This window comes from Labeo rohita, chromosome 11, assembly GCF_022985175.1.
Source record: "Labeo rohita strain BAU-BD-2019 chromosome 11, IGBB_LRoh.1.0, whole genome shotgun sequence".
Taxonomy (NCBI): Eukaryota; Metazoa; Chordata; class Actinopteri; order Cypriniformes; family Cyprinidae; genus Labeo; species Labeo rohita.
The window spans coordinates 12,430,098-12,442,430 of NC_066879.1; positions in this window are offsets into that span (position 1 = coordinate 12,430,098).

Below are 12,333 nucleotides of genomic sequence, written 5' to 3' on the forward strand. Positions count from 1 at the left end.
ATGATTTTTGGCATAAAACAAAAATCAGTAATTTTGACCCATGCAATGTATTTTTGGCTATTGCTACAAATATACCCCAGCGACTTAAGACTGGTTTTGTGGTCCAGGGTCACATATGTAGATCGGGAGGTGCATTCCCTTCACAAACAAACGTAATCCACTGCATCTTCAGCGGCTCAGATGTCGGGAGTAAATGACGACCACTATGTTCATTATTACATCCAGCAACACAACACCTCAATCGCTCAATCGGAGATATTCTTGTCTAACTTACATCCCTGCTCCGGCATCAAAACAAAGAGGCTGGACTGTTACAGCTGATCTGAGGTAAGAGCTCATGTCAATCAACTATCGTGGGAGTGGCTTCTGTCATGTGACGGCACACAGACAGGCATCTGAAAACGGTTGGCCAATAGGTACGGCTAGGAGACTCATCATCAAGAGAACGATGTCCACCTGTTCTTCCCTCTATAAAAGCTTAGGCCTTGTGGGTGTGGTTGTCGCTTGTTTTCTCCCAGTCATTATGTGTTTGCTTTTGGTTTCATGTTGTTTCTTTGGATTTTGGTATTGCTTGTGAGACTTGTTCTGTCTCACATTATAACAGATAATGTGGCTCTGCTCACATAATGTCATCACTGCTTGAAAACACAAAATTGGTCTATTGGGACGCAGCAAAGGTGTATAGGTAGATAGGAAAACACCACACTGGATTATGCACCCACTTTAATGTACAAGAGACAGTGAAACATACTACTAGACTGCAAAAAGTATGAGGAGTATAGGACAGAGTTAAAGGCACAAACTGATAAAAGATGACACTTGAGCTTTTTTAGGGAAAACATCTGGGAGAGTACACAATCTAATAAATTATTTATAAACACTGGGTTAAGTGAAAGAATTCAGCATAAATATATAGTGTGAAGTAAAGTTTTTTTTTTCCTCTCTCTCTCTCTTCTTCCTTTGATGTCATTCTACTGCCCACATTCCAGTCTAGTAGGTGGCGGTAATGCACCTTTTAAGCTGAGTTGCCAACCGCCATAAAACCTGGTTGGAGCCAGGGAGGATGGCAGGAAGTGACGTAGGATCAGGGAGTGAGGCGGAGATGGAGGGAGAGAACGCAGGAGAAGCGAACTGTATGGATGGATGGCAAGTACAACGAAAAAATAAAAGGAAAAAGAAAAGCGGTTCAGAGAGTTCTTGTAATTCGGTTGTGGATAGTGTTACCAATGTGAGTAGATCGGAAGAGTTTAAGATAAAGATTCAGTTTGATTCTCCCGGTTCTGTCAATCCATTGAAGCTAACCAAAGCTTTGAAGGATAGCGTAGGAGAAGTGAATGTCAAACCCCTTAGAGATGTTAATTTGAATTCGTTATGTGGAAAGAGAGTGAAGTGTTGTGTTTGGGAGGATAGAAGAACAGTGCAGGGAGTAATTTCAGGGGTATCAACTGATGTGACGACTGAAGAGATCTTAAGTAAAATAACAGGAGGCAAAGCAGTGAGAGCTAAGCGGTTGTTGTATACAAAAAATGGGATTAAGCAAGAGAGCTTATCTGTTATGGTGCAATTTAGTGAGAGTGTGTTGCCAGATCGAGTGAAGGTAGGGTACTTGAGCTATCAGGTGAGGCCATACATCCCCCCACCGTTAAGATGTTTCAAATGCCAGAAATTTGGGCATATGGCAGCAGTGTGTAGAGGTAAAGAGCGATGTGGAAAGTGTGGGGGTGAGCAAAGTGCAGCATAGAATAAAGGATGTGAGGCACACAAAAGAGCAGCTGAAGTACAGAGAGTAAAGGTGGAAGAGAAGCTCACATATGCTGAGGCTATTAAAAGAGTTAATAAGTCTACAAAGGAAAAGAACTCTATGGTACAACAATTACCAATGAGGGGAGTGGTTGAACAGAGCACAAAACATTATTATCATCATGAAGCAGATAAGGTAAATGTGGGAGTGGATAAAGTGAAGTTTGTGGCTTTTTTTGCTGAAGTAATTAACTGTTCAGCTCAAACACAGAGTAGAACAGAAAGGATCAAAATTATCGTAAGGGCAGCAGAAAAATATCTTGATATGGGGGAAATATCTGTAGAATTAATAAAGGATACGCTTACAGCAGGATTACAAGATACACAGTCAACATGTATTGGTTTATAATGGTTTTTATGATTCTACAGTGGAATGCACGAAGTCTTTGCTCTAATGGGCAGGAGTTCAAGCGCTTCATTGAAGAAATGGATCAGAAACCTCATGTTATCTGTGTTCAAGAAACTTGGCTTAAACCTCAACTAGATTTTATCCTGTATGGATATGTTGCTATTCGTAGGGATAGGGAAGATGGTATGGGGGGTGGTATAGTAACATTCATCCAACAGGGGCTGGGTTATAGTGTTTTGAATATAAGTAAAGAATCAGAGGCAGTTGTAGTAGAGGTTTGGATAGAAAACTTAAGTGTGAGGATTGTGATTTTTTACAACCCATGTAAGAAATTAAGTAAAGAGATCTTTCATAATATAGTGGGTGAAGTAAGTAATAAGGTGGTATGGTGTGGGGATTTTAATGCGCACAGTACTTTGTGGGGTAGCACACATACAGATTATAATGGTACTATGGTTGAGGAATTTTTAGAGGAAAGAAATTTGGTATGTGTGAATGATGGAAGAGGAACCAGAATAGATGTGGCAAGAGGGCTGGAATCGTCAATAGACCTTACTTTGGTATCTGAACAATTAGCCAGTGTCATAAAATGGGAAGTCTTTGAAAACACCACAGTAGGTAGTGATCACTACCCAATAATTTGTGAAGTTGGGGTAGGTCCAGTTCAACTGGAGGAGGCAGGCTTTCCTAGATGGAAACTAAAAGATGCAAACTGGATAGCATATAGTATGTTCAGTAGTGATAAACTAGAAGGAATAAATCCAGATAATTATGAAAGTGTGGATGAGTTTAATGCAGAAATAACAGAAATCATGCATTCTACTGCAATTGAGATAATAGGAAAAGGGAGTGGTCAAGGACAGCGTAAGATGGTTCCCTGGTGGTCAGATGAATGCAAAAAGGCTGTTCAGGCAAGGAATAAAGCCTTTAGGAAGGTTAAAACTACATTTTGCTTTAATGATTTGGTAGCATATAAGAAAGCTCAAGCAGTTGTCAGAAGAGTAATTAAACAAGCAAAGCGGCAACAGTGGCAACAATTCTGTAGTAAAATAGGGAGGGAAACTCAAATTAATGATGTGTGGGGTATGATCAGGAAGATGGGTGGTATTAGAGGGGAGTTTACATTACCAGCCATAAGGTTTAACAATAAAATCATGATTAGCAACACAGATAAGGCTGAAGCATTAGCAAAAGCATTTGTGAAAGTTCATAGTTCTGAGAACCTGACCCCAGAAGCAAGAGCAGCTAGAATTAAAATGTTGAGAGACCACCCTAATATACACAACAAAAAGAGTGACTTTAGTGGAACATTAGATGTTCCGTTTTCCCTATTTGAATTGAAAAGGGCATTGGCTGGGGTTAAAGCAACTTCCCCTGGTAAGGATGAAATATGTTATAAGATGATTGAGAGTTTAACCTCCAAGCTCAGAAGATCATTTTAAAACTTTATAATAAGATATGGGAACTAGGAATCTTACCACTGGATTGGAAGCACTCAGTCATTATACCCGTTGGAAAACCTGGGAAAGATAAATGTGAGGTAACTAGTTATAGACCTATTGCTCTAACGTCAAATATGTGTAAAATTATGGAACGTATGGTGACAGATAGATTAACGTATGTAGTTGAAAGCAAAAACTTGTTTACTAGTTTTCAAAGTGGGTTCAGGAAAGGAAGGACTACCATGGACCCAGTTGTATGTTTAGAAAGTGAAATAAGGAAGGCTCAGGCCAATAAGGATCAAGTGATTGCAGTATTTTTTGATGTGGAGAAGGCATATGATATGCTTTGGAAAGATGGTCTTCTCATCAAATTGGACTCCATGGGCATAGGTGGAAGGATGTATAATTGGGTGATGGACTTCTTAAGGGATAGGAGTATAAAAGTAAGGGTTGGGGCATCTCATTCTAGTACTTATCCTATAGAAAATGGAACTCCTCAAGGTAGTGTCTGTAGTCCTATCCTTTTTAACCTTATGATCAATGATGTTTTTTCAGGGGTTGATAATAGCCTTGGCAGGTCACTTTATGCAGATGATGGGGCACTATGGGCAAGAGGATGTAATGTAACAATTTTACAAAAGAAGATACAGGTAGCAGTTAATACTGTGGAGGAATGGGGTAATAAGTGGGGTTTTCGATTTTCTGTTGACAAAACTCAGGTAATTTGTTTTTCTAAAAAACGAATAAACCCTAAGATACAGATTAATCTTTATGGACAGTCAGTTAAGCAAGCTCTATGTATTAGATTTCTGGGAGTGTGGATGGATCATAAATTAACATATGGGGAACATATTCAGAAGGTCATAACTAAATGCAAAAAGGCAGTTAATATTATGAGATGTCTTATAGGAAACAGCTGGGGTGCAAGTATGAAATCTCTTAGACATATCTATACTGCTCTAATTAGGTCAACTTTAGATTATGCGTGCATTACATATGGGTCAGCTGCAAAATCCCATTTGCAGAAACTTGATGTTATTCAGGCACAGGCTTTACGTTTATGCTGTGGGGCTTTTAAAACATCACCAGTTCCAGCATTGCAGGTGGAGGCTGGTGAAATGCCTTTATCGCTACGGCGATTACAACTGAGTATGACTTATTGGACTACATTACAGGGACATAGACAGGAACATCCAACCAAAGCAGTTTTGAACAAGTGTTGGGAACATGGACGCAAACAGTTTGATAGTTTTGGTTGGGTAGGAGATAGTCAAGCTGAGACGTTGGGCTTGACAAAGATTTCCCATAGATGCACAGTAGTATTATCAGCTATTCCCCCTTGGTTTTTCCCCATGCCTGCAGTGGATCTTGAGATTTCTAAAATATCAAAACACAGTAGAGAGTGTGGTGGGATGAATAATATGGTGCAACAATATTTAAGTGATAAGTATAATGATATGGTGCAAATATATACAGATGGCTCAAAGGACCCAGACACAGGAAGGACAGGAGCAGCAGTATACATCCCAGAGTTTGACATCTCAATTAAACAAAGAACTTCAGATAATTTAGCAGTTTATTCTGTGGAACTTTTAGCTATTTTATTAGCATTAATAAAGATAGAAGATTTTAAGACAAATAAGTTTGTTGTCTGTTCAGATTCTATGGCAGCATTGGTCAGTATTTTAAATCTCCAATCTACATGTAGACTTGATTTAGTGTATGACATTTTTCAGAGTCTATACAGACTGAGTCATAGGGATACAACTGTATGTTTTATTTGGGTTCCAGCACATGTTGAAGTGGATGGCAATGAAGTTGTGGACTCCCTGGCCAAAAAAGCCCTCAGTATGAATTCAAATCAACTAGATGTGCCATTAAGTAGAAATGAAATTAAAACTATAATTAAAGCTAAAGTAAACAATTTATGGCAAAAACAATGGCATACAAATTCAAAGGGGAGGTTTCTCCATAAGATTCAACAACAGGTTCCTTCAAAAAGACGGGGTAACTGGAGCAGGAGGGGGGAAACAATAATCACAAGGCTGAGAATAGGTCATTCTAATCTTAATTATAATCTCAACATAGCCCAAGAATAGACTAGACATCAGTTAGACCACTATTCAACGACTACATGTATACGTCTAATAGACAGTGAACATTTTGCAGGGGTTTGCAACCTTCAATGACCTTCAACCCTTTCCCACCAAATAAAATTCACTTGGAGCCACAAAATATTTGATATCCAAATAAAGATAACACCACATATAGCTAAGTTTTATATTCAGTTATTTTACAGGGCGGTGGCGTAGCAATCATTTCAGAAGTGATGGGGACAGAAATGTCAAATGTGCAATACACTTTAATATAAAGATTATGATTAAAAAATAAGGAAAATTTTAACAATTTAAAATAAAACTATAACAAAGAAAAAAATAAGATATTTAAAAATAATGAATGCAATAAAAAATCAATAGCATGTTAGTAAAAAAAAAAAAAAAAAAAATTAACCCTTTTGTTGGTTTACTTATTTAAAAAAAAAAAAAAAAAAAAAATGAACTTAATCATTGGTTTTATTTCTTGTTTAAAATGCTCCTCAACTGCATTCCTTAACTCCAACTGTTGCTGCTGGGAAGTTTGTCGTCACAGAATCAGCAAAATAAGTAAAGAAAAGCAAAAGAAAAGCTTTTTTGACCCAATTTTTTTACTTTATTTACACTAATTGTGACAGGGAGTTGTTCTCTTTTGCTTGGATGCACACTAAAAAAAATGAGATGTATATTATACATCACCATTCAGCCTAAAAAAAAAAAAAAAGAAGCTCTCTGGTAAATGTGTGTTGTATATGCATACCTCTAATGACCGAGAACAGTGCAGTCTTTTCAAATTCAATTTAATACTGCTGCATACTTTTTTTTATAACTGCTAATTTTATATTGCCATTTTAAACCATTTGTACTTTTAAGCTTTATTGTAAAATGAATTTGGAAGTTTCAGCTAAATCTTATTGTGCTTGTACAATGACAAAGACATTCTATTCTACCTCATGCTTCTCTGCATGCAACAAACTATTGTTCAGTCATAAATTCAAAATTATAGTTCAAATTAATGATGAGCTTTGTCAAAGATGAGGGCTTTAGAGAGGAAAATGTAATTGCATTTTTAATTAGCCTAACTTAAAATGAAAGACATCGTACTATGAAATTTAACAGCTTGTGGGATGCATAACACCATATTATTAAATGCAAAGAAAACTATTAGCATATTAGCATTAATTAGTAACATTTTTGGCATAACAAATAATGCTATATTTAGTAAGGCTAAAAAATAATTTAATATAATATAAAATACATATTATAGATAGGGTAGAGTGGGGGAAACGCCCCCCTACCATTTTCCCCCAAATATCCATAAGATAAATTTTTATTGTAACTATGGACTACACTGACAAGAGTGATGTAGCAGTATTCACTATGAAGCTTACACTGTAGGGTCATGCCCTACAAGTGCATTGCGTACCCAAAAAATTTACAGCTTTTTTGCAGATCAAAGAGCAAAAATTCTTCTTCAAACTCTCTCACTAGCGAATTCAGGCACGTACAGCCTTCATTCACAAAAAACAGATCCTCTCACATCCCGGCTATTGGCCTGGGCAGCCATACCGGATGTGTTGGGTTGGGTCTTAAACACAATTCAACAAGGCTACTCACTTCAATTTGCTCGCTGGCCGCCTCGCTCTAGGGGTTTTATTTAAGCTTCTGTCTCGGACAGAGCTCTCGTTCTCCGACAGGAAGTGCAAACACTGCTTGCAAAAGTTGCAGTGGATATAGTGCTGCCAGCGAACAGTAAGTCAGGCTTTTCAGCCGCTACTTCCTCATCCCAAAAGAGATGGTGAGCTCAGACCCATTATATATCTCAGACATCTGAATCGCTCGCTAAATGCGCCGGTCATTCAAGATTTTAATTTTCTTGCTTGGTTTCACATCTGCATAGCCCCCCATCACAGAGCGTTCTTGAGATTCACGTTTGAGGGAGCGGCCTATCACTATACAGTCCTTCGGTTCGGACTGTCCCTGGCCCCTCTCACTTCACAAAGTGCATAGATGTGGCTCTTTCTCCTCTGAGGCAGATGGGAGTCCGCATACTAAATTACCTGACGACTGGCTAGTTCTAGCAAAGTCAGAATGGGAAATGGTCGCTCACAAGGAGTCGCTACTTAGAGCACCTCGGGTTGATTTTCGATCCACACAAGAGCCAATTGTTACCCAGACAGAGGGTGGTTACCGTGGATTATGCCGGAACGATCCCTGATGATTCAGCAATTGGCGTCTTCTCACAAACCAGGGACCAAACGCTTTTTCAGAGGATGCTTGGTCTAATGGCGTCTGCCTCCTCTACGATACCTTTGGGCCTGCTACACATGCGGCCCCTCCAATTTTGGCTTAAAGCTCGTGTTCCGTCCCATGCCTGGCACCTGGAACGACTTTGTCAAGGTGGACCACCGCTGTATCAAGACCGTGTCCCCTTGGACGATGCTGTTCAGAGGCAATGTAGCCCCTGGCGAATGGGTGCTACATCCTCAGACGGTCCAGAAAATTTGGGAGGTCTTCGGGAAGGCAGAGGTCGACCTCAGCCTCAGAAGACAACTCTCACTGCCCAATTTACTTTTCAGTGCAGCAAGATGCTCTGGCCCACGATTATTTTGTAGGCTTTCTGTGATTTACAATGCACAGCCCAGAAGCAACAATATCTGCCGGATGAAGAAAGGTTGGCTTTTCATAAAACAAAATATAGCTACATATATTTTTATTTTAATAAATTCGTTTTTGTGTTTCAGAGGAAAAAGGTACGGATGGGCATCTCTCCCCATTACGGACGTGACAGTTCAATTATGCCAAGGGAACATGTTTTTTTGGAATTCTTTAATAGCTAAGATTAACTGGAAAAAAGTGTGGCTCTTACCTTATAAATTTTGTGTACCCAACAAAATTAAAGAATTACATTTAAAAATTTTGCATACTATATACCCCACTAATGAGACTGCATCCAAATTTGTTAATGCTCGCTTGAACTGTAATCTTTGTAATTTCAATACTGTCAATTGATCATCTTTTTTTCAAAATATCCCTTGTTAAAGAATTGACTTGTCAAAATTCCTTGTTTCAAAATCCAATTTAAACATTGATTTCACTATGTAAACATAATGTAGAATATATAGGAAATGTATTTATTTTATTGGCAAAACATTATTCAAATTCAATTAAATTCAAATGTATTTGTATAGCGCCTTTCACGATACATATCATTGCAAAGCAACTTCACAGCAAATTAAAGTTTTTACAATATATTTAGTAGTAGCTTACTACTGGTGACCATGTCAAGTTGATGTACATATGGCAGAGATGTGTGGTAAAGATCAATTAATGACGTAATCAAACAGAAAAAGAACACTATAAATTAGTAGCAGAATTCGTTAGTGCTGTATGTTTTCAAGGTTGGCATCATCTGAAGTCCTCTGTGGGGTTGGCATCATCTCTTCTTAAGTGTTCTGGATCCAGACTGGAGCTTGTGAATTCCTAGTTACCATGGGATGTCAATCCCATGACAGAAACAGAGAATAAATAGGAACATAATTAGCGTAGCTGCTGTTCAAACTAAGAAAAGGAAGATTTGTTCAACCAGAGCTAAAAGATTAATAATGAACATTTGATCAGATATAACTGCAGGAAAAGAGATGCATTATTTGAATGCTTGGCTAAAAAGATGTGTCTTTAATCTAGATTTAAACAGAGAGAGTGTGTCTGAACCCCGAACGTTATCAGGAAGGCTGTTCCAGAGTTTGGGAGCCAAATGCGAAAAAGCTCTACCTCCTTTAGTGGACTTTGCTCTCCTAGGAACTACCAACAGTCCAGAGTTTTGTGCGTACATGTACATATAATATAGGAAAACGGCCAATTTTATATATGTCACATATATTAAAAACCTATATCAAAACCTATATTAAAACATATATGTTTATATAGGTTATTTCCATGTGGGTAAATTCCATAACATGCCAATTACATGTGATACCAATTTCACGTGTTCGCACATAAGTTTTTTGCATTTTTTTTTTTTTTTTTTTAGTTAGTTCTTAGTTATTGCCTTGATAATAGAAAACAGAGCTAGGCATCATGTATGACAGTTGCCAAAGTGAGATATGAGCTAAAATGACCAGATCCTGCCATGAGCTATATAGGAGGCATATCTTGTATGTACATATAGGGCTTTTTTGTGGATATAAAGAAGCAATACAGGAGACCTATATGGCCTGTATATGCACATATATGCACCTCAATTTTGCCTATATGTGGCATATATACGCATATATGCAGCATATATATTATCATATATGTGCATATATACTGCATATAGGTTTCATATATGCGCATATATCCTCATATAGGTTCTTTCCATGTGGGAGAAGACTGGTTAGGTACGCAGGAGCTAAACCGTTAAGTGCCTTATAGGTAAGAAGTACTATTTTATAGCTGATGCAGAATCTAATAGGTAGTCAGTGCAGAGACTTTAAAATTGGGGTAATATGATCATATTTTCTTGACCTGGTAAGAACTCAAGCAGCTGCATTTTGGACTATCTGTAACTTGTTTATTGAAGATGCAGGACAAACACCTAGTAGTGCATTACAATAGTCCAGTCTAGAGCTCACGAATGCGTGAACTAGCTTTTCTGCATCAGAAACAGGTCACATGTTTCGCAGCTTGGCAATGTTTCTAAGATGGAAGAATGCTGTTTTTGTAACATGAGAAATATGATTTTCAAAAGACAAGTTGCTGTCTAATATAACACCCAGACTTTTGACTGTAGTGGAAGTAACAATACATCCGTCTAGTTGTAAATTGTAAGTCAAGAGATTCTGTGTATTGTTTTTAGGTCCAATAAGTAATATCTCTGTCTTATCTGAATTAGCAGAAAATTATTGGTCATCCAATCTTTTACATTTTTAACACACTCTGTTGTATTTATTCATGTCATTTTCTTCAACATTACCCAATTTTCTTTGAGACTTCAATGACCTAAATTTAACATTTAAAAACATTAACAACAAAAAAAGTGTCAAATTTGTGAAAACGTGTAATGATTTGATTATTATGTTTTTTTTCTTTATTGTCTTCCTGTTTTATATTATTTATACTGTCATCCAATGTTGTATTGAATTGTTGTAGTTAGTCTGGTTTATGTTGCAATAATTTTTTTTTAAAAATGCGTAAAAGAGGGGCTAAACTTCACTGTCGATATAATTTCATTCAATCTACCAATAAGAACAGAAACAATAAACCCCGGTAAACTTAATAAGCCTTTTCAACAGAGGGTTTGCATGTGACGTCGCCATCAGTTGGAGTGGCTGTGGCTTCACCCACTGAGTGGCAGCATTGGTTTCAACGTGAACAACAAAACACAACGAGAAGAGTTTTGCGATTGACTGTACAAAGAGACTTGACAAGAAATCTGAGGTATATTTTTACAGACTGCAGAAAGTTACAGAAAAGAGAAGCAAATGAATCGCTGCAGTTCACAGAAACAAATGCACTTCTGGCAGCGAAACACGGATATGCAGTTATCATTTTATGTTAATATGTTGAATTTTGCAGTAAAATCGTACCCTGTATATTGTATTATAATGTTTCATATTGACAACTCATCAATTAAATATTTACCATCTTAAATTCTGCATATCTGGATGTTTAAATAAACACTATTTACACAGTTTACTATATTTTTATGCTATAACTGTAACTATAGTTTTTGGGCTGGACGATATGACAATAAATATAACATTGATATAGTTGATTACCCAGATTTAGACCAACCTATTTAGTATTTACAAAATGTGTTGACAGACAATTTTGATTTATTTCCCCGGCATTGAAATCAAGTACATATGAATGTCAGGAAACATGATTCCTGACTGCATATCAATATCCATGGACCACTGGATATTTGGTAAGTCGTACGCAACAATATATTGAGTCCAACAACCTTTAGTTTAGATTATCGATTTGTTTTACTCACATTTTCGCAGCTGCCCTATTTTATCCATTTACACAGCTGCATCTTTTGCCACTCAGTCCGGCTGAAGGGGCGTGTTCCGGCAGGAAAGCAATGTCAGTGCATACCCTCTACACACAGCACGTACGTGTTCTATGTCAGCAGCACCATACGCATGCGTCGATAATGGTGGGGGACTGTTCCAGGACTGAACGTGAAAAACTTAAAAAGCACAAAAAGATGCAAAATAGAACTTAATTCAGCAGAGAGGCAGCTATCAGTGTTTGCACTTCAGATGTGTGTGCACCACCTCCTAAAATTATTTGTACTGTGAAAAGCATTGTACAAATAAACATGAATTGGACTGAACTGGACTGAATTGAAGATTAGTCTTAACTGATTATCTTTTCTTAACACAGCGAAATGACAAAGCGATTGGAAGACAATTGGGAAAAGAATGAATATGGGGGAGAAACGCCACCGAAACAGAGATGTATTGAAAGTAGGAAAACATTTTTTTTACTTTAACAGACAATATGTTTCTCAGTCCTCAATAATATTTACACTGTTTTGGTTTATTATTTATTTTTGATAGATAGTGACCAAACACACTCTGGAAACACAACCGTTCTACAGCAGAACAATCCTGCCAACCCAGTGTCAAATCAGACCCTAAATAATAGTCATTTAACA